The following is a 22,803-nucleotide window of genomic DNA, read 5'->3' as shown; positions in this document are numbered from 1 at the left end:
TGTATGAGTTCAAAACTGCCATGATTACTTCCTCGATTTTTCTTTGATATTACTGGCACTGGTATAATTATTTTAATTTTAATTTTTTAATTTTTATCTTTATTCAGCCGGTAGATACTCATCACCCATGGTGGTTTTGTTACTATTATGACTTGTGAGTGACAAAGCCCCCTTACAAATGTAGGTCACTTGTATTTTCCTTGGCTGAACGTAGACAAATATTTGGGAATAATATCTACAAGTAAGTACTGTAGTCGTTATGAAATTCATGCAATATTCACGTGTCCCATAGATAATGACAAATTACTTTCCTTTGGCATTCAGACATGTATTTTTCTAAACTTAATGATTTATATAATCTTCGCTAATGCATTTTATTGTTCAATAATGACACAGGGTAGGTCTTACCTATTAAATGCTTGTTTGAATCTTATAAAATACGACTTAGAAAGTATGTTGGTGTTTTCACCATAAATGTTTCAAAATATAGCAATGTATGAATTTAAGATTAGGATTATAATATTGCACTGCCTTGATAATCTTACAATTAATCTGTAAATAATTTGTTGGATATCATTAAAAAAATATCGATAACTATATTGTACTTTGAATTATACATGTAACTTAACATACAATGTACACGTACACATACACGTAAATAAAATATTGTTCACGGTGTTTTGTATCAAGTATCATTACAAAATGTATCTGGTTACAAGAAAGCTACATTCTAAATTTCGCTCCTGTAACAGGTACACATGTAGTGTGTAGCTACTGTAACATTCCATTAGGATTTTAATATTGCACTGCCTTGATAATCTTACTCAAAGGTGCAAATTGAATGCTGTTTACATACACTAATCCCCAAGAGCATTGTTCATGAACTTTGCCTGCGTGATGCTTTAAAGATGCAAGCATAGTTCATGCACAATATCCCATTATGCTTGATCTGTACATTAATTTGCTATATATGTACACTGCTGATCCATACAGTGATGTATATTTTTTACATTTGGCAATGCCTGTGTGTACATGGTTCCCAATCTTAGCAAAAACACTGGGTCTGAACAATATATGTATATGATTGCAATCTATACTAGCTTGTTCTTTCCATGGAGCCTGCCCTAGTTTGTTCTTTCCATGGAGCATGTCCGAGAGTTGCAACTTCACATACAATGCTTTGCTTGTTGACGAATTTTTATTGTAAAGTTTTGCTCTTCCAAAATCAGAATTAATATTAATTCACTTCACCTGTCTCAAATAATGGTTCAAGTGAGAACTCTGGTATTTGACAATTGAAGTATAACATTACAAACTGACAACTTATCATATGCTGTCAATGACATGCTCATTAGCAAAATATAGTAATCAAGGGAAATATAGGTCACTGAAGGTCAAAGGTCACACACATGTACACAATGTAGAATGTACTGTAGATCAGCATTTACTTTTTTTTGACGTTGAATTTCTTTTTTAATTTTCTATCTGATTGTTATGGTAAACTTTGCCTATCAAACATTTACAAATAATAAATATAATAATATTGTAAATACGGCATATAATACATATATATGTTAGGTTTAGATTCAATTTTGTACTACATGTAGTATGTCCAGAAAAAAATTCAAAATGCATATTAAATATACAATGTACATGTATATACTTTTGGAAGTTTAGTGGTTGAAATACATTTGCAAACACATCTGCAAAACCTGGTTTGGTCGTTTCTAAGTTCAAATTTGTTAATAAATTGGAAATTGTATGGAAATACAGTCTGGCATCCATATCCCACACATGAAAACAGTGTTCTCAATGCCTAGTGTTAGAGCAGGGTAGTATACATGTACATTCACGACTACCACAGATGTGACAAACATGCATAATGTCATACAGGTATACACATGTATGTACATTTTGTACTAGTTCTTTTGGAATTCAATTAAAAAAATTCAGTGTCTGAACTCATCCCCTAGTTACAATAGCTCTGTCGTTATTAAAGATGACCTCATCCTAAACACATGGATAGATAGACAGACATAGTTATTCCTGTCTGATTTATTACAACACTTTATGAGATCAAATTACAGTATTCACATTTCTGACAGGTTATCTACAGGGTATTGGTAGTCTTTTCAGCCAGGACAACAATGATAAATAAAAGGGCAGGTCGATGACACTACTCATATGTTGCCATACACAGGCCATGTTTAGATTTCTAAACAGAATCAGTTGCTAGGCAATGGGATAACAACATCCAAATAGAGCAGATCACATGCATGGGTGAGCTGAATTATAGCTTTAATACGTGGGAAGTTGTGCAAAAAAAAAAAAAAAAATGACCACAATATACACAAAATGTACGTGTAAAAGTGTATGCTATTACAAATGTAAGTATTCACTTTATCACGTACACTATCTAGTTTTTCACAAGGGAGAAGAATATTTCTAAATTTTCATGTCTGTTTAAATTGGACTTGAATCTTGGCATTACTTACCATTATGATATAAATACAAAATAAATATAAGGGTTAGCAATCTGCATATACAAGTAAAACCATCTACATGTATTTGTGGTGGATTTTTATGAGGGGTGGTTCACAGATTACATTGAACAGTCATGTACAATGTGTAACACTGAAGTAAAGCACTTTCTCTATGTGCTATGCTCATTTATAGCATTCTTATCAGGTGTAAAGTATACTGTTTCAATTGGTTTATGGATTGTACATGTACTGTATATACATACGGGTAAGACAGCATGCCCAGACATGTCAGTAGTAAACATAGAAGCTGGTATCACTGAAGGTGTGAAATTATTTTAATGTGGTTAGAAGTGCAAAAATGAAATTCATCAATTGCTTTGATATCAGACTGCCTAAGTGAACAAAGTTCATCTATTGGGCTTGTGTGACATTGTGTGATCACCCCTTATAATTGTTACACAACTTTTGAATAGCTGGTGAAAAAATGAAACAGAGTTTGATGAAGAACCAATTATTTTATGATAAATGATGCATAAAATCTATTTTGGCTGAAAGTGAATAGAAATCTTGCTTGGTTTCCTAGGTTTTGTAGTAGAACTCTTTTCCATATAATTTGTTTATAGTGCTAGTGGTACTCCATTTATATTTCATACCATGCTTGTTAGTAGTCTGTCAGATATGACAATTTGTACCACGCTATCAGTCAGCACTCGTGGTGAAGAAACCTGATAGGACTGAACAACATAATGACGTATCTTACAGTCTAACACGCTGGTAATTATGATTAGCAATAATTCAGTAAGCGGCATCCTTAAAAGTTGTACTCTAACACATGTATGTTTAAACTGACATAATTACATGTAAATTATCACATTCAAACTTTACTTGCTTCATCATGTGTTAAATCCTACGTTCATCTCTGCTGTTTATATAATGACTTCCTTTTGAAGGTTGCCATGGTTATTGGGTGTTTAGTAATACAAATCGTAATTACCAACATGTGTATGTTTTCAACACACGCATGGTATGACTCTGAGAAACAAATGCCATGTACTTAAAGTTTGACAAGTAATGATAAAATTGCATACCAATGACTTGATTTGAATATTCATAGATCACATGCATATTAATGACAAAATTTGCATTCAAAGGTAAAACGATTTCTGTACGATCCCGTCATCACCACTACGCCACCTAGCAGTAAATACAACCAACAGACAGTTTGGCAAAGTATGTTGAAGTGAACAGGCAAAACATTACTCATAAGACCTAAAAAATAAAAAATTTGCGTGGTTCCAGTTACGCTCAATTTTAGAATAGGTGGGGTTGAGTTTATTTTTTGTGTGTATCTTTATTTCAAATATGAGTGTCTAGTTCAGATACATGTAGTTATGTTTTCCATATGGTCTCTTAGTTATTGGTTTTCCCCCCATCAGACGTACATGTACAGCCAATATAGATTGTAAGAACAGTTTAAATTGTACGTTTAAATTGTATTTTTAAGTTGATGTCAGTTTCAGCATCTGCTATTTCTCACAAGACCTCACATCACACAAAATTTTCACAATTTTACTTCTCTTTTCTTGAATAGACAAACATAAAAAAAAGTTTAGGGGCGGCATGAAAAACTAGGTGGGGGTCAAATAACCGAAACAAAACAATTGTTATTTTAGGCCTTAGTAATAAGAATCCTTGGTCATGGCATAGAACTTATTATCACATACAATTATATACTACATATTTAACAGATATGTATTTTTGTTATTACATGTATGTGATAAATGTAGTATATGGCCACAATACAAATCTAGTATTTGGCATTTACATACAACGAGGAACTAACTTCGAAAAATACGACAAAAATTTCACAACAATTATTCAGTTTTACTGCCTGATAACTGGTTAATCATAATGTCAACATGGATGTTGACAAAACTAATAGAATTTGGTTTCTATAAGTAACTTATAATATCCATGTCAGTGACCCTGCCTCTAAGCACATCACAATGTTAATTTAAAAGTTAAAATGTGCAATGTACTATAAGTTTGGTTGTATCATGGTTAGTAATGAGATGCAATCAGTGTCATGGCAACTCTATCATAAAAGTTAAAACATGTCAAAGTTTTGTTGATGTACAAGTACAATGTACAATGTATATGCCTGGATCACTGTTGCTTAGTAACAAGATGAGATGAGTGTCGTGGCAACCCTGTAACAAAACAAGCCACAATGACATTGATGTACAAGTTTGGTTGCTGAGCAAAAAGATGAGATCTGGGTCATAGTAAACCTGTTGAAAAACAAGTCAAACTCATGTTGATGTACAAATTTGGTTGCTTAGTAACACGATGACATCAGTGTCATGGCAACCCGGTAACTGAACAAGTCACAATGATATTGACTATAGTATACATGTAGTAATGACTGAAGTATTTATACATCATGCCATATTCAATGTTGATATGTACAATATGTACCTACATGTAACTTAAGATGGGTTTCTATTTGTTCAACCTATGCACCACTTAACTAGTGATTAATGAAGATAAATGTTTTCATCTCATGAGTACAGTCATCATGTAGTTAGAATTCCATCAAATGTTTGGACTACATACATTGTACACACTTTTATGTACATTGTACATGTATGTCTAATGAAATTGAGAAGACTTCAGCATCTGTTATGATTTAAAACTAAAAAACAAATGCCATGCGGATGTACGGTCATTACAAACTGAAACTTCGACTGACAATCATGTATACATGTACAATGTATTTCCAGTAGGCATTAGTTAGCTGCAGTGTTTGAACAAAGGGAAGTAGGTAAAATCGACCCAAGTTCCCAAGTCATTTTACATGTACATGCATGTACCAAGGTTCCAAAACAGTGGTTTTGTTATGGGCTGTGAGTTGTTAAAATCTGCCCAAGTAACACAGTCATTTTACAAATGTATGTACATGTACCTATGTTTTTATTAATGGGGGTAGGTAGGTAAAATCTACATGAGTTCACTGGTTATTTTGCCAGGGTTCCCCACCAGTGTTTTCGATAGGTTCAACGTTGTTTAGGTACAATCTACAATGTATGTACATTTTGTATAACTGTATTCTCTAGGTATTTCATAAAAGTTTCTTTCCAGTGTTTTTGAGATGGCACGTGTTGCCCAGTTATTTTTGACAAAGCTCCCATCAAAATTATAGTATGAGATAGGAATATGCAAGTTTTAGCAGATTTCCATTCTCTGTTACTAGGAAATTATACTACAACTACAAAATATGGAAATCTAAGCAAGTTTTCTATATTTCAAAAATTTAGAAAAAAGTAGCATTGATTTCAATACAAGAAATTATCTAATTGTCATTGCACTCTGAATCTGAGTCTGATATCACTCATAAAAGTTTTCAATTCATGTAACTTGTAAATTACTTTCTCGTCCTGAATATCAATTTTTTCATTTAGTATTATACTTTCTGCTGAAAAATAATGACTGCTGACAGTATGTATTTTAACTGCTGAAGTACATTTTGAGTCAACAACTATTTGAACTTGCTAATGTTGTATATTTCATAGAAACTGAACATGTCATAGAAACTGAAAGATACATTCAGTAACTGTAAGAACAGACATGTATGGAGATTCCTACCAACCGTATACAACCTGAGATAGACAAGCATTTACAAGTTCTCCTGGCATTCATGTATACATAAATAGATCATAAAATTGGTCTAAACTGTTGTAAATGCTTGCCTGTCATTTGTTGTAATTTACTTCACAGAAACCTAACAATACAAACTTGACTGATGAATAACTGTTAATACTGACTATAAATGTACTTGTAAACACTGATTCCACAGTCTCCTCAAGTGTACATTATAAAATACTTGCTTTCATGCTATGGTTTTTAAGACCCCCCCCCCCCCAGCAAATTTACATAATAATATAGTCTTTTATTATGTAAATTTGTCAAGACTCTACCATTACTTTCTAGGTAAAACACTATAGCTACTATTTCTTTAGTCTTGGTTACCCAGACTCCTTTGACTTCTACCCTACCACAGAGTCAGAAAGTCTGACTTCCATCCTGCCACAGATTTGGGAGATCTCCCTTCTGACCTGCCACAGAGTTGGGAGATCTGACTTCCACCCTGCCACAGAGTTGGGGGATCTGACTTCCATCCCTGCCACAGAGTTGGGATATCTGACTTCCAACCTGCCACAGAGTTGGGAGATCTGACTTCCATCCCTGCCACATAGTTAGGGGATCTGACTTCCATCCCTGCCACAGAATTGGGGGATCTAACTTCTAACCTGCCACAGAGTTGGGGAATGCTTTGTGACTGGAACGTAAGAGTTGACTACTATAACTAAGCTTGGACAATTTGTGATTAGACATAAATGATTCCTAATTTTCATTTTCAACATTCAATATTATAATTATACAACATTTGTATTTCACAGAAATAATGCCATAATGTTATGAATTTGTTTTAAAAATTGTCTTTGTTTGAAGATACATCTGTAAACCAAAGTACTCTTAGCAAGATTTACTACCATGTGATTTTTACTACAGAGGTCATGTATTGGGTCAGCCTTTCCGTACAGCCATCTTGTACATTGTATTTGTACCGATCCCTTACATACATTGTACATGTATGTAGCATTCCCCCAGACTCTTGGTCAGTGACAGACAGTCAAAGGAGTGCATGTTGGTAACCTAGACTATATACTGTTTCTTATAGTCTCCATATATATGAAGATTACCAATTTGAAAATATTATACAAACCGAATCTTTGATATGTGATATTCCTGATGGTACTGTAGTATTAGTATTGTCTTTTCTCCAAATCTCTGGCATCCCTTCAATAAACGAGAAACTGATACAGAATGGAAACGATTCATCACTTTGTTCCACATTCCCTAAATAGTTTTCAGTTGTTCTCCGTGTATCAGGTGGTAATATTCTGTTATCTTTGTACATAGTTTTCAGTTCTTTAGTCCATTCATCGGCTTGTGTGTAACGTTTGACAACTTTAGGAGTATGTGGCGTTCCATCTGGTGAAGGTTCTGTTATGATAATCCGTGGTGTATCCCCATACTCTTCATTTAAGAATTGCTGCCAATCGGCAGAATTCATCAGATGTGGCAGCGAGTCTCTCAATACTTCTGGAGACCCTGGACGTGGTGTGATAATAGTCACCACTGGCGTATTTCCACTTCTCTTAGACTGACTCATTTTAACACCAGATAATGTAGCACCATATGCTAGGAATAACAATCATCCTGTATGACAAGGAGCAATGATTCTTGTGACCAACAATTTCAATAACATGTATTTTATAGTTATAGCAGACAGTGTAATATAAAATACATCTTTCACCTCCAAAGTATCAAATTGACTAGTACAAAGAGATTAATGTCTACTAGAAACAAATACTACAGACATCAGAGTACCTGATTTATATGACGTACTCAACCTTTCTCAGTGTTCATCTTGTAAATGTAACTATTCTCCAAGGAACATAAATGACGTACATGTATGATTTATCAGGAAATCAACTGAGTCTGTCAACATCACAACTATATAGTCCATGTACATTTGTATGTCATATGATCCTTGAAATTACACCTATAATACATACATTTACCTACAATCAACTACCATGATACATGTACCATACATTCTGACATGAACATTGTAAATAAGCCACAGACAATTCCTTGGCATAGCTACATGTACACTGGAATGAACTGATAAAATCCGTGGAAAAGTTACACTACACTATTAAAACTAACAAAAACCAATGAAAAAGCTACACTGGAATGAAAAATAAATTCCCTGGAACAACCACACTGGAGTGAACAAACAAATTCCCTGGACAAACTGTACACAGACACTGACAAATTCCCTGGAATAGCGATACTGGAATGAACTGACAAATTCCTGGAAAAATCACACTGGAATAAACTGACAAAATCCATGGAATTATTAGCCACACTGAATATAACACTAGGCCTTACATGTACATATGTATGTCACATTTACAATTACATGTATATCGCCTTACAAAGGGATGGGGGAGTAAGCTTACACACAGAGAGATATCGATAGAGAGAAATGATCACAAGTTATTTAGTCATATCACCATTTTTTTAATGAGATATATTTTTATTGGAGTATGGACTAAATTAATGAAAACAAATTTGGTGAAGACAAAGACATGCACTGCAGGTACATGTAGCTCTGACCTGGAGAACATACATGTACATCTATGAACAGTCAGTGTTTGCCAGAAGAATACAAGTGTACAATGTATGTAACATATCAATGTACATTTACGATCATTTGGCAAGTTTGGGTTGTTATTTAACTTGATAGATAATAACACCTTTACTGCTGAACACAGCATGATTGTTATTGAGGAAAGTTTCATTGATAGATAACAACACTTTTACTACTGAACACAGCATGATTGTTATTGAGGAAAGTTTCATTGATAGATAACAACACTTTTACTATTGAACACAGCATGATTGTTATTGAGGGAAGTTTCATTGATAGATAACAACACTTTTACTACTGAACACAGCATGATTGTTATTGAGGAAAGTTTCATTGATAGATAACAACATTTTTACTGCTGAATACAGAATGATTGTTATTGAGGAAAGTTTCATTGATAGATAACAACACTTTTACTACTGAACACAGCATGATTGTTATTGAGGAAAGTTTCATTGATAGATAACAACACTTTTACTGCTGAACACAGCATGGTTTGTTATTGAGGAAAGTTTCATTGATAGATAACAACACTTTTACTGCTGAACACAGCATGGTTTGTTATTGAGGAAAGTTTCATTGATAGATAACAACACTTTTACTGCTGAACACAGCATGGTTGTTATTGAGGAAAGTTTCATTGATAGATAACAACACTTTTACTATTGAACACAGCATGATTGTTATTGAGGAAAGTTTCATTGATAGATAACAACACTTTTACTACTGAACACAGCATGATTGTTATTGAGGAAAGTTTCATTGATAGATAACAACACTTTAAGTTTTACTACTGAAAACAGCATGGTTGTTATTGAGGAAAGTTTCATTGATAGATAACAACACTTTTACTACTGAACACAGTATGATTGTTATTGAGGAAAGTTTCATTGATAGATAACAACACTTTTACTACTGAACACAGCATGATTGTTATTGAGGAAAGTTTCATTGATACTGATAGATAATAACACTTTTACTACTGAACACAGTATGATTGTTATTGAGGAAAGTTTCATTGATAGATAACAACACTTTTACTGCTGAACACAGCATGATTGTTATTGAGGAAAGTTTCATTGATAGATAACAACACTTTTACTACTGAACACAGTATGATTGTTATTGAGGAAAGTTTCATTGATAGATAACAACACTTTTACTGCTGAACACAGCATGGTTGTTATTGAGGAAAGTTTCATTGATAGATAACAACACTTTTACTGCTGAACACAGTATAGTTGTTACTGAGGAAAGTTTCATTGATAGATAACAACACTTTTACTACTGAACACAGAATGATTGTTATTGAGGACAGTTTCATTGATAGATAACAACACTTTTACTGCTGAACACAGCATGATTGTTATCGAGGAAAGTTTCATTGATAGATAACAACTTTTACTGCTTAACACAGCATGATTGTTATTGAGGAAAGTTTCATTGATACTGATAGATAATAACACCTTTACTGCTTAACACATCATGATTGTTATTGAAGAAGTTTAAAAAGCAAAGTAAAGTTATTAAAATCCTTTTTTAAATCAGAATTCTGCACTGTTCAGTAGTAAAAGAGTTGTTGTCTAATTTGTAAAAACAACAATCTCAATTTGTCAAGTGATCAACATTGATCATCAAATGTATATGCTATGTACAGTCTTTTGGCAAACACTCCCTGTTACATGTTTTAGCTGTATCATAATTTACAATAAGCTAAGGGAACCCCTCTACATGTACCCATGTATATTTGTAATCTACACCATACTATAATTCTCAGAGTGCAGTGTGCCTGCACTTATTTCTAAAGAGTTCAATGTAATGTTCACCCCTCCTCCTCATCCAATTACCCCTCCCCCTCATCCCAAGCTGGTAGAATAACCTGAAACCGTGATTAAGATGTTATCAAAATACTCCCGGCTATAATGAAGCTATTGTTATTACTACATATAAGTTATACATGTATATAACATATCCACCTACATTGTACATGTGGTTGGAAATGAAGGCTGAGTTGCATTTTTCTATTTATAATACATATTCATTCTAACTTGTAACATTTTATGTGATTAGTATATGTTAAACAGTTTGAAAGGAGTCTGAATAGAATGTTGCGAGTTCTTTTTTTTGACATACATGTACCGGTATGCATTAATTATTTTATGAGAATTTGTTTGTACATGTACAGTAGTTATAGAAATAGATGTACATGTATATAATTTATATTTATATTACATACATGAAATGATACATTTTGTGCACAAAATGGCACATTATGATTATTCAGAATCATAATGATTATAGAGAATGTGTTTGTACATGTATTCTGCTATAGCTACATGTAGGAAAAGGGTTGTAGCTACTACTACAAATGTACATCTACATGTGTATTTGTACAATGTGTATGACTGTATAAATAAAATACATGTACATACTGTATATGTGTATGTACTGACACATTCTGTGCTGATAGAAAGCAACTTTTCTCACCTCACATTCTACTTCGTCACTGTGTCTTTTGTAACACATCAGTTCAATGAAATACTCCCTACAATGCAATTTGTGTAGTAATAGTGTCATCACTACATTTATCTCAATATTATCTTTCTCAAAATTGACTTGAAATATTTCCAAGCCTCAAGATTAGTTATCAATTTAAGACAGACTGGAATGGGTTGATCAAAATCTTGGCTCTACTCAATAATTGACAGTGGCGTAGAAAAATTATTTCCGATGTACATGTAAGCCTTAACAATTAACTGATATACATGTATATAGGCTTGGTGTATGATGTGTATCAACAACACAGAGTAATTGTAACATAGATACAATCTAATTTCAAAACTAATCTTTAAGTCAAAAAATCAATTTCTTAAGACTAAAATTAATACTTGTTTTTAATTATTTTGATACATGTAGGATGTTTTCATTGCAGACTATGCATGATACCTATAATAGCATGTTGCCCCTGACAACTGATTAATTAACTGATTAATTAATATTAGTTTGAGTGTATATGTGAAATAGGAAATGGGGATACAGTTCTATACTGAACATCATCAAGTCATCACCATTAATGTGGCCATATGGATGAGGATTGGGTATTTATTTTGAATTTTTTATTTATAAAACAATTTTATCATGGCTTCCTACAATGTACTTGAAATATCAATGTGAAACAACGTTGACAGTATCTGTGTTTTCAACTCAATACAATGCCAAAAGGTAAGAAAAAAGTGTCAAAAGTTTGCTATTGTAATTACAAACTTTCACACATTTCTTAATCACTTCCATATTATTGAGTTACAAACAAGGACTTGGTATATGATATTGAACATTGATTTTTCAATCAGGAAGCTGTGAATTTCATAAATCCAAAATCCAAAATAAATACCCAATCCTCATCCTAAGGTCATTTTAAAGGAACCGTGGTATTAGTGGGATATACAATCAGCGTAAGTACTATCCTGTAGCCATTCATAACACATGTATTAGGGTTACAAGCTTTGGGCACTTATATCCATTCATGACAGTGTGAGATACAATGGACCATACTATGTACACTGTAGTAGATGTAGAATATGAAGTGTGGGAATTGATCTATGAAAAACAGCTGTGTTACCACGGTAACCCAAACACAACATTTCCAATAATCTTACCCTATATCAGGTGTCACAGATGAAGAATACATGTAATTGTAAGATGTTGCTAAAGGTTGGTGTAAGTGAATCACATGAAAGCCTACATACAAATGTACATCTATCATCTTAAAATCCCTCTCATTAGTAGTCATCAACATGTACAAGTATTGACATGTACATTGTATTCTAACTTCTCTAAGAAGAAAAATGTGCTTTTGTTACCTTGTTTCCATGGCAAACTATGACCCTACAGACTTTAATGAAATACATGTACCCTCAAATGCCATGTAAATTTGAGGTGCAGTTCTCCACTTTGATATTCTACATGGGAACTTTTCACTCTTATCTTCCAGTGTTTTGATAACAGCAGTAAGTAGGTAAAATCTACCTGAGGTATCTGTCATTTTACCAGGGTTCCCTTCCAGTGTTTTTGTTAAGGGTGGTACATGTAAGTAGGTAAAATCTACCTGAGTTCCCTTGTCATTTTACCAGGGTTCCCTTCCAGTGTTTTTGTTAAGGGTGGTACATGTAAGTAGGTAAAATCTACCTGAGTTCCCTTGTCATTTTACCAGGGTTCCCTTCCAGTGTTTTTGTTAAGGGTGGTAGGTAGGTAAAGTCTACCCGAGTTTCCTAGTCATTTTACCAGGGTTCCCTTCCAGTGTTTTAGTTAAGGGTGCCAGTAAGTAAGTAAAATCTACCTGCATTCCCGTCATTTTACTAGGGTTCACCCACCAGTGTGTTTGTTAAGGGTGCAAGGAAGTAGGCAAATTAAGTCTACCTGAGTTCCCCAGTCATTTTACCAGGGTTCCTAAACAGTATTTTGGTTAAGGGTGGTAAGTAGGTAAAATCTACCTGAGTTCACCTGTCATTTTACCAGGGTTCCTAAACAGTATTTTGGTTAAGGGCAGTAAGTAGGTAAAATCTACCTGAGTTCACCTGTCATTTTACGAGGATCCCCATAAATTCTTATTATGCAGAACTGGGGTACAAACAATATAGTGGGGACTCAATGTGAACTCAGGTAGATTTGACATACATGTACATGTACTCACTACTATAAATAGAACACTGATGCCAAAAGAAATATGTTATAATATTCCATAAAGTGTTTGCAGTGAAAAATGGTGTTTGCAGAGATTGCGTATTTATAATACAGGTAGTTATGGCCACACCAGTTTTGTATTAGAATTAATGTATTCATATGTAACTGCCTTTATAACTATATAGGGCCTAATAAAAAATTTTTTAAAATAGGTGGGGTAGGTAGATCTTTTATTTTATTTTATTATATTTCTTTTTCTGAGTGTCTAGATCAGGTTTTCCATTGTTTTCCAAATGGTCTCTGCGTTGTTTATTTCTTTCTATCAGATGTACAGCCATTACAGTTTGGAAGAACAGTTTTAGAGTGTGATGGTGGTTTCCGCATCCACTATTTCTTGTGAGACTTCACAACTTTTGCGATTGTACTATTTTTTCTCAAATATGTAAAAAAAAAAAAAATTTAGGGTCAGCAGTGAAAAGCTAGGTGGGGTCAGGTAACCAGAACCAAACAATTATCTTTTTTAGTCCTAATATGGAACAAACGAAGTGCAATGTGGTGTAAAATTTTTAGTCTTTCATGTTGTATGTCCTGTGTTCTGTTGATATTGTTTGCTTGAAGTGTACTGGGTCTGTTATGTTTATGATGTACTGTGGTAAACAGTTACAGTCTCTCCGATGGTCTGTCGAACCATATGATATGTTGGAGAGAGACATCTTTCTCCAACATCTACAGTCGAACAAGCAACTATTTACAACAGTCTATGCACAGATTACTGCACTAAGACTTTCCGCATATTGCTGTTGTTACCTATATCATGTATGTTGACTTTTCACTGAAATCACTAACACCTAACATAAACTGTTTTAGTACTGCCAATCCCTAATCGTCAAGTGGATACACTGATAAAATTGAAATTCTTTGTCCACAGCAACTAACCCCTCTAACACAAGGAGAGGGTAGAAACAGTTCACCCTACTGTTATGCCAATTTTGTCATGCCTTTGAAACAGACAATAGGCATTGTGTAATAAATCCATTGTTTGAAACAGACAATGAAATGGGGAATTCCTCTTTGACTTGATTGTCCTCAAAGTACAACACCTGGTAAGGTTTCTAGTTGAATCAAATAGGTGATGTATTATACAGTAGATATTTCATAATTAATGACAGTTAGTCATGACAAGTTTACACTGGTATCTATTGCCAGGACATTATATCACAGACCGGGTCATCCTAAAGTGAAAGGTCAAATTTGTCTGTTTTCTCATCTGATGAATTCAAATCTATGTTGGCATGGCCCATATACTGTAAACCTATGATATTTTTGACACAAGAAAACATTGCAATTCTACAGTCTTCAGCTAGTTCTCAAAGAATAATTTATTTTACTAATTATCAGATTGTTACATTGTGTTCATATATAAGAAGGCATTCTAGTCACTATTTATTTTTGCGTTTTTTGTTGTCGAGAGAAATTAGAAAAATTCTTTAATGAAAATTTCCAGTTTACAGCAACTACGTGAATTAGTAGATATAGTACATGATGTTAGATCTGATTCAGTAATTTACACCCCAACCCCAACCCACCCTCTCCTTCAAACTTCTCAACACAGAGAGAGAATATATGTTACATGTATTTGTGAAAATACTGTTTTTCTAGCAGTCTACAATTCATGTGCAAATTGTCCGAAAAAAGAGGTATGGTACAGTTCAGCATTTACATTTACATTAACAGTTCAAGTGTCTCACACAGTTATAGGAAAAGCTGGTCTAGCACAAAAGAATGATCCAGTTTGCAGTGTATCCCTGTGTACATGTACATGTTTATAATTTCTATTATTGGTTGGTAAACTTTATTTCAAATTGATTTGTTTATTATTTTTATCATGGGTTTGCTATTTCCAATTGAGTTATTTTTGGTGATAAAATAATTAAATATACATTATGTACAGTTGTGTGCAAATCAATATTGACAATCTATAAAGCCTACAGTTTATTAGTAGTACATGTACATTATAGCTGTGCCCTGGTTTCAACTTTGTCAGTAAATATATACATTTCATTCACACTACAAATCAATTAGTCTTAGTTCCTGATGGACCATATCCTTCACACATTTCTACATACATTTTATTATTTTGTGAACATCGCCCTACCCCTATTAAGATCACTTGTCACCTTCAGGTAACAAAACGTAGATAGGGACTACAACATTGAGATTACACCTGAATGATTCCTTGAGAATTAACATTCATGAAAAAAATGGGATCATGGTTCTTCAGTATTGCCTTTAATTTTTCTATTTTGATTTTAACAAAATTGTTCTCTCTCAGTGAAATCCTTGAAATTTGAAACTAAACCTGGCAGTCAAGAAAATACCACATCATTTGATAATTGAGGAATTAAAGATATCCTGCTGGCATTTCAAAATGTATGAATAGATAGTTAAACCACTGCAAAGTAAAACCTTGAAATTCTACACTTACAATGTACATGTATACAACATAGGAATGGTGTTCTATGGTTATTATACATACCTCAAGGTAAAGTACTAAGCCCGCTTAAAAATACAGATTAATAGATTTGTCTTAAAAATAAATGGAACCCTTGAAGGAAATTTACATGTACCCAACACATTAAATATATGTAGGTGACAATTTCTATTAAGCCAAGTTATTGTCTTTGAACAGAATATATGGAGTATATACCCTGGTCTTCTTAATCTCTGCATTTTGTTCAAATAATATAACATGTATATTGGAGACGTTGTTTTTTAGTCCGTCACAATGCTGTACAATGGATTTATTTCACATTATGTCCTTGTTCACACTGCTCAGTGTGATTATAAATAAAAATAAAATAAAAATAAAATCTTTCTCAAAATTGTATGTATATACATATATGTGTTTTGATCAATATAATTAATACTATAATAAATATTAATTTATATAAAATTAAAATTCTATTTTTTGTGTGAAAAGCCTACATTGTATGTTTCACAATCTCAAAGCTACTGAATGTATTTGAGTACAAATGCAAAAAGTAAAATATAACTGAAATTATTATCTCAGGCCAATGTTTGTCACCAGTATACATGGTCTGTGGAATATAGTGGTAGGTTTGATAAGTTGATAAATTTATAGCACATAGCTATAGAAGAGTTTGCTTGGTTGCACTCTGATAGTATTAGTAGTTAAGCCATGTAGGCTTTACAATAGTGACCTTTAACCCCACCAACCAAACTATATGAGGGTGAATGAGGAGCTATATGAATGACTAGGTTGTCAATCCATCATACATTCACATCTACAAGAATTCATAGTCCACCATTCAATAACTGATCATGTACGATGTATGATTCAATACACACAAAGACAATTATATCAGCTGTGCTAATAATCCTTCACAGATTTCTGTACATTCTATTTTTTTCGTTCAATTTTGTGGAAATCCACACAAGCTGACATCAAAATAAAGCCTGAAATTCAATACAAAATATTAAGTTAACCCTTTAAAGTGGTCACATGGACGAGGGTTTTGGATTTATTTTGGATTTTTAATTTATAAAACAGTGTTATCATGGCTTCCTATTTGAAAAATCAACTTAAAACAACATAGAAAAAGACTACATGTTGTAAATCAATAGTATGAATACATTACAAAAAAGCTAAAAAAAAAAATGTGCAAAATGATTGCTATTGTATGTACAATTATAATCTTTAGCAATGTGTTGAGTTACAAACACAGACTTTGTCAATGTTGTTTCACATTTATTTTTCAAATAGGAAACCATGATAAAATTGTTTATAAATTAAAAATTCACACTAAATACCAATCCTCATCCATATACCCACTTTAATTTTTTTTTTTAAAAAGACGACATTCTTTGACAGAATTTCAAATGAGAGAAAACTATCTACATTTGTGGTATTAGATATTCATTTCAACATAAAATATTGCTGTAAGAGTTAGAACATTTGTGACTTTTGAATATTTAGCTGGCTTACCTGCTGAAGGCCAGTTCTATTGAGATTATTCAACATTTACATTTGTACGTGTATACATGGATTTACAATAATGAACTCTATCATTTTTTCAATGACATTATTTTTTGCAAAATTAAAGTTCACTTTTGTTCTTAGTTGCCATAAAAAAATGATTACTTGCAGTATTGTACTTAATGGAGCACACTCACTTCTCTGAACTGAAGCCTGGTATATATGTACAGATAGAATTGATAAATTATACACAATCCGATGACATCATACATATCAAAAATGTTCAAATAATCCCTATCAAGCAATCAGCTGTTTTAACAATGTCAGAAGACAATCGCAATGTTATAAAAAAAAAACACATCAACTTTGCAATCATTTTTAAACAGTTAAATCAATGTTATTATGTACATTTTTGTAAATATTTTCACTTGAGTAAAAGGTTATAAACTCGGCTTCTGTAACTTTAGAATAACTTTTAACATTTAGTTAATTCAAATGACTTAAACTATGTACAGTTCTCACGGTCTGTATTCACCATAATGTTTGCTGTCTTATTGAAGTGTAACTGTTGTAGACTACATTGTATTTACACTGATAGCTTCTTAGCTTCTTATTTACTATATCTCTATACATGTTATTTACTCAGCTACCCTCAATGAGATTTGACACTCTGAAATTGCTATTTTGAAAGTACCAGTGTTTGACAGTAGTACATATGTATACCGTACATGAGTCAGTAATACTAACAGTTTACTATGAAGGTACATGTAAACTTACAAGTAATACTTTGCATTCAAATTTTGGAAAAATAGACTGACTGTTCAAAGTTGGCAAAGATTATGTTTTGCAATAAATAAATAACAATAAAAAAGTAAATAAATCAATGACTGACCGACTGACTGACTGACTGACTGACTGACTGACTGACTGACTGACTGATTGACTGACTGACTGACTGACTGACTGACTGACTGATTGATTGACTGACTGACTGACTGACTGATTGATTGACTGACTGACTGACTGATTGACTGACTGACTGATTGAATGACTGACTGACTGAATGATTTAATGAATGGAGCGAATAGAAATGAAGGAAGGAAAAACTCAAATGAATGAATGAATGAATGAATGAATGAATGAATAAAAATGAATACTACTTTAAACAGCTGGATTCTTAGAGAGTTCACAAAACAGTGTTTGTGGGTAAGTACATTTGTACTTGTCAAGGGTTCAGGTGAATAGCACACGTTTGGTATACATGTAGTGTTACAGATTTTGTTTGCAACTCATTTCATCATGTCAGTTTACCTCTCTAAAATAAACGTGTCTCAATTTGTACTTGTTCAAATCAGTCTTAAACAATTGATACATGTACATAAAACAGATACATGTACAACTGTACACAATATGGGTGGTGTGATCCTCTCTCGATCTCTCTCTCTCTGTCTATCTCTCTCTTTCTCTCTCTGTAAATGTTACTCACATTGTGCCTGCATGAACACAATATGGTTGATGTGATCCTCTCTCTGTCTATCTCTCTCTTTCTCTCTGTGTGTGAACATTACTCACATTACGCTTTACCAATGTCAGACCAATACAGTAGTAGAAACAGTAACAAGCCACTGACTGTGTACACAATTCAACCATACAGACTGACTAAAATGAATCCCATACAACTGAACAAACATATAACTGTGTACATATATAAAAGTGAACAGTTAATATGAGTACATCCTAGTACATGACTATAACTGTTCATATCACTGCATACATTGTACAAAACAATTACCCAACAGCAAATATATTGAATCAGATATGTTTACCGAAACCAAGGCTATGAACACATACCCAACAGTTCTGCTACACTGCTACTCCAAAGGTGGACATGTACTAGAATGAGAAAAGATACTTACAACATACAGAATAAATACCACAGCTACTACACCTAACACATAATACCCGGTATTCCAATTGTTCAGTGGCGTTAAATCATCCTCGCTCGCTTTTTTAAAAGCCTTGTAACTGTGGTCATGGAAAAACAGCTGTGCAGTGAACGGTTTGTAAATTGAAAACTGCAACACACTATATTGTTTAGTATTGCATATTGACTCAAATACAAGTAATTAGGTGTTCTTAACCTTGAACTGAAGGCAGTGGATTGTTCACACTGGCATGGCATTGACAATTTTCAGGAGTCCGTATATAGCCACTCGGTGAATGTATGACCTGAGAAGTCTTCACTGGCACACTGCCAATCAACTATAATATAAAACACTAAGCTAGACCACTGGCAACAATATTTGAATTGGTTGCCTGGCTATCAAATCCTTGAAGCTATGAATATAAAACCAAAATACAACACTCCAATATCCTAGGGAAATTGGTAATTTTTAGTCACTATGGGGGATTCTGATGTTAGATCATACCATTATGAATTCAGGGGTCTGATAGATAAGTATCAAAAGGTGTTGTGATTGGCATGACGATGGAGTCAATTACTATGGAATTTCTTCAATATTGAAATCGGGAATCAAATTAGCCAGACTTCAAGCTGTCACATTCAAATCCTTTTCTTTCTTATTGATCTCAAGGACATCAATTTGCACCACATATCAATTATAGAGATTCAATTACAAGCTATACGCAAAACAATTAATTTTAGTCATTCCCTAAATCTTTGATATTATATAGCTAGCTGGCCTGCAACATGTTGACTACACACAGTATCACCCCTCTGTCTATAATGGAAACATCCAATGTCAGTTTCAAAGTTAGCCAAAAATTGAACACAGTTTTTTACAGAATAGAAGTAAATACAAATTGAATGTAATTTAGTTTTACACAAATACTTATCAAGTGTGTAACAAATAGTTTGATCAATTATCAATATTCTTCTTCTTGTGGACTTTGGAAATACACGCTTCATTAAGGATGGAATTACTAATTACGGTTGTAGTGTTGGTAATGGGAGGGGAGGGGAGCAGACAGATGGTGAAAATGAAAACCACAACCACATCATGGGTTTTGTTGCATGACAAATTGGTAATAAATTAGTGTGCCCTGTACAGATGTACATCACGCCACACTAGACTTGTCACTCAATGTGGGCGTCGGCTACTCAATGAATGAAAGAAATTGACATAAAACTACAAAGAAGGCTGACTTGTTTATTTCCAAACACAATGTATATTGCTAAGGAACAGTCTGCACTCCTACTGCCCTATCAATGACCTCGGAATTAAAATAAAAGGCTGCGTTTTACGTGTCAAAACAACGGTGACAAAATACACTATAGTTATAGGCAGATGTTGGTAAAGTTTATAAAAGCTACTGCATATAATGAGATTCCTGGGTGAACAAAACAGACATACACTGATTCCAAATATGACTATACAACTCTATATTCAGCACTCATTCATACCTTTATTTGAGAAAATGAATGCAGTGGTTAGATTCAGTGAGTACAGTAGACAATGAGTTAGAGATACATGACGTAGTGCTAGATCAGAGATTCATTGACATTTTAACAGGGTTCCCTCAAATTAATCTCAGATGCTATTTGTGGCATTGAGTCTCACAATCTAATCTTTACAGTAGCAGAATGATTGGGTACCACAAGTAGCATCTATGTACATGTACAAATTTATGGTTAGCAGTCTTTCCTGACACTTCAAAAACTTGGAACAAAATACTGAGTTTTCTCCCTATGCATTGTTGACCTGGGTTCCCCTATTGAGGTGGTAATGATGTGAACCATGACATCAATTAATGACAGTTACATTCATATAAGAACACAATAATATTATTATTATTCATCAGTAATGACTGATTTGTGGAATATAAAGATACATGTACAAAAAGAGACCAACATTAAATACTTCTACATCATAACTACTTCCAAAACTTAAAATCCTTATAATTTTCTCCTTTTTTAGCAAAAAGATTCCAGTTCAAAAAAAGTGAATACAATGTATATTGTATGACGCCATGTACAAAAAATATACAACTAATTTGAACTAATTGAATAAAAGTGAATATACATGTAAGTAAACAATAACCTGATAGATAAAAGTGTGATGGCTTGTATTTACATGTAAAGTATAGAAAACAAATTGAGTAAAATACAAATAAATAAATACATGTATATAGACTGGGGTAATTGATCAGTGATGTGTATATGTACAATGTACATACAGTTCAATACTGATGTGTACATGTATCTTGATACAGTTCAACACTTACAGGTACAGTATACATGTAGTCTCCATACTGATGTGTACAGTACATGTATGTTGATGCAATCAAATTCCACTGAAAATAAATAACTGCAGCTAAAGATATTCAAGGTGTACATGTTTGTATGTGTATTTTAATTGTTGATGCAGTAAAACTGCAATGAAACTAATCACACTGCTGAAACATACAACAAATGTAACCTCCAGCTGAGATACATGTATTCATAATGTGTACATTGATATTGGTGCAGTAAAATTGCACTGAAATTTACAACTTCAAGTGCAGAATAATCTATAGCTCAGATACTGATTATGATTGTATACATGAACATGTACATGTACATACATGCATACATGTATACACATGTATGTATACTGAAAACTAATACATGTGTATCCGACAGGGACAGTTGGATAATACTGTACTGGATAATCTACATGTATATGATAACATTAACAATGATACACATGTTGGTGCAGTTAGTAACCTGTACAATAGTTTGCAATCATTGATACATTACTATTTTAGTACTGCCTTGAGCTTCAATCACAAAAGTCAGTTTTAGTTACCACGGCAATTATTTTATTTCTGATCCTGTCAACCTTTGAGGACCTGTGAACTCTGGTTCACCTGTTAATGCCTCATTAGTGGCTTACCTGATACTACAGTATGTGTACATTTGTACATGTACAAAACTAGGGCTGTAAACCAAACTGTATATATTCTCATCCATTTTGACATTTATCAATATATGTACATTGTGTACATGCAGTATATTTTGGACAAGAGGCTGAGGCCATATTTATGCTGGGGCATTTCATGTCCTTTCCACAACTTGGATGGCTGGCTTCCCAAGTACATGTACCCCCCCCCTCCCCTCCCCACCCCTAAACCCCCCCCCCCCCCCCAAAAAAAAAAAAAAAAAAAAAAAAAAAAAAAACTACTGGTACATGTACATAGTGCATCTCTAGCACAGGATGAGTCTACTAGTGGGTTTCAATGGTCTTTTCAACTTGAATGGTTTGGCTTCCAAAATGCATGTACAATGTACATAGTACCGGTACATATATGTCATCTTGAGAGCACTTTCAAAGTTGGTTTCAAATGACACACCTATAATC

At 33.4% G+C, this 22,803-nt stretch overlaps 1 protein-coding gene across 1 annotated transcript in view; it reads right to left on the bottom strand.

The window, feature by feature from the left end:
* LOC144451305 (nephrocystin-4-like) overlaps nt 1-22,803 on the bottom strand; it is a 66,869-nt gene that overhangs the window by 37,948 nt on the left and 6,118 nt on the right. The window lies entirely within an intron of this gene.

The sequence above is a fragment of the Glandiceps talaboti genome, chromosome 21 (genome assembly GCF_964340395.1).
Source record: "Glandiceps talaboti chromosome 21, keGlaTala1.1, whole genome shotgun sequence".
NCBI lineage: Eukaryota > Metazoa > Hemichordata > Enteropneusta > Spengelidae > Glandiceps > Glandiceps talaboti.
This window is presented reverse-complemented; position numbering and strand designations above follow the sequence as displayed.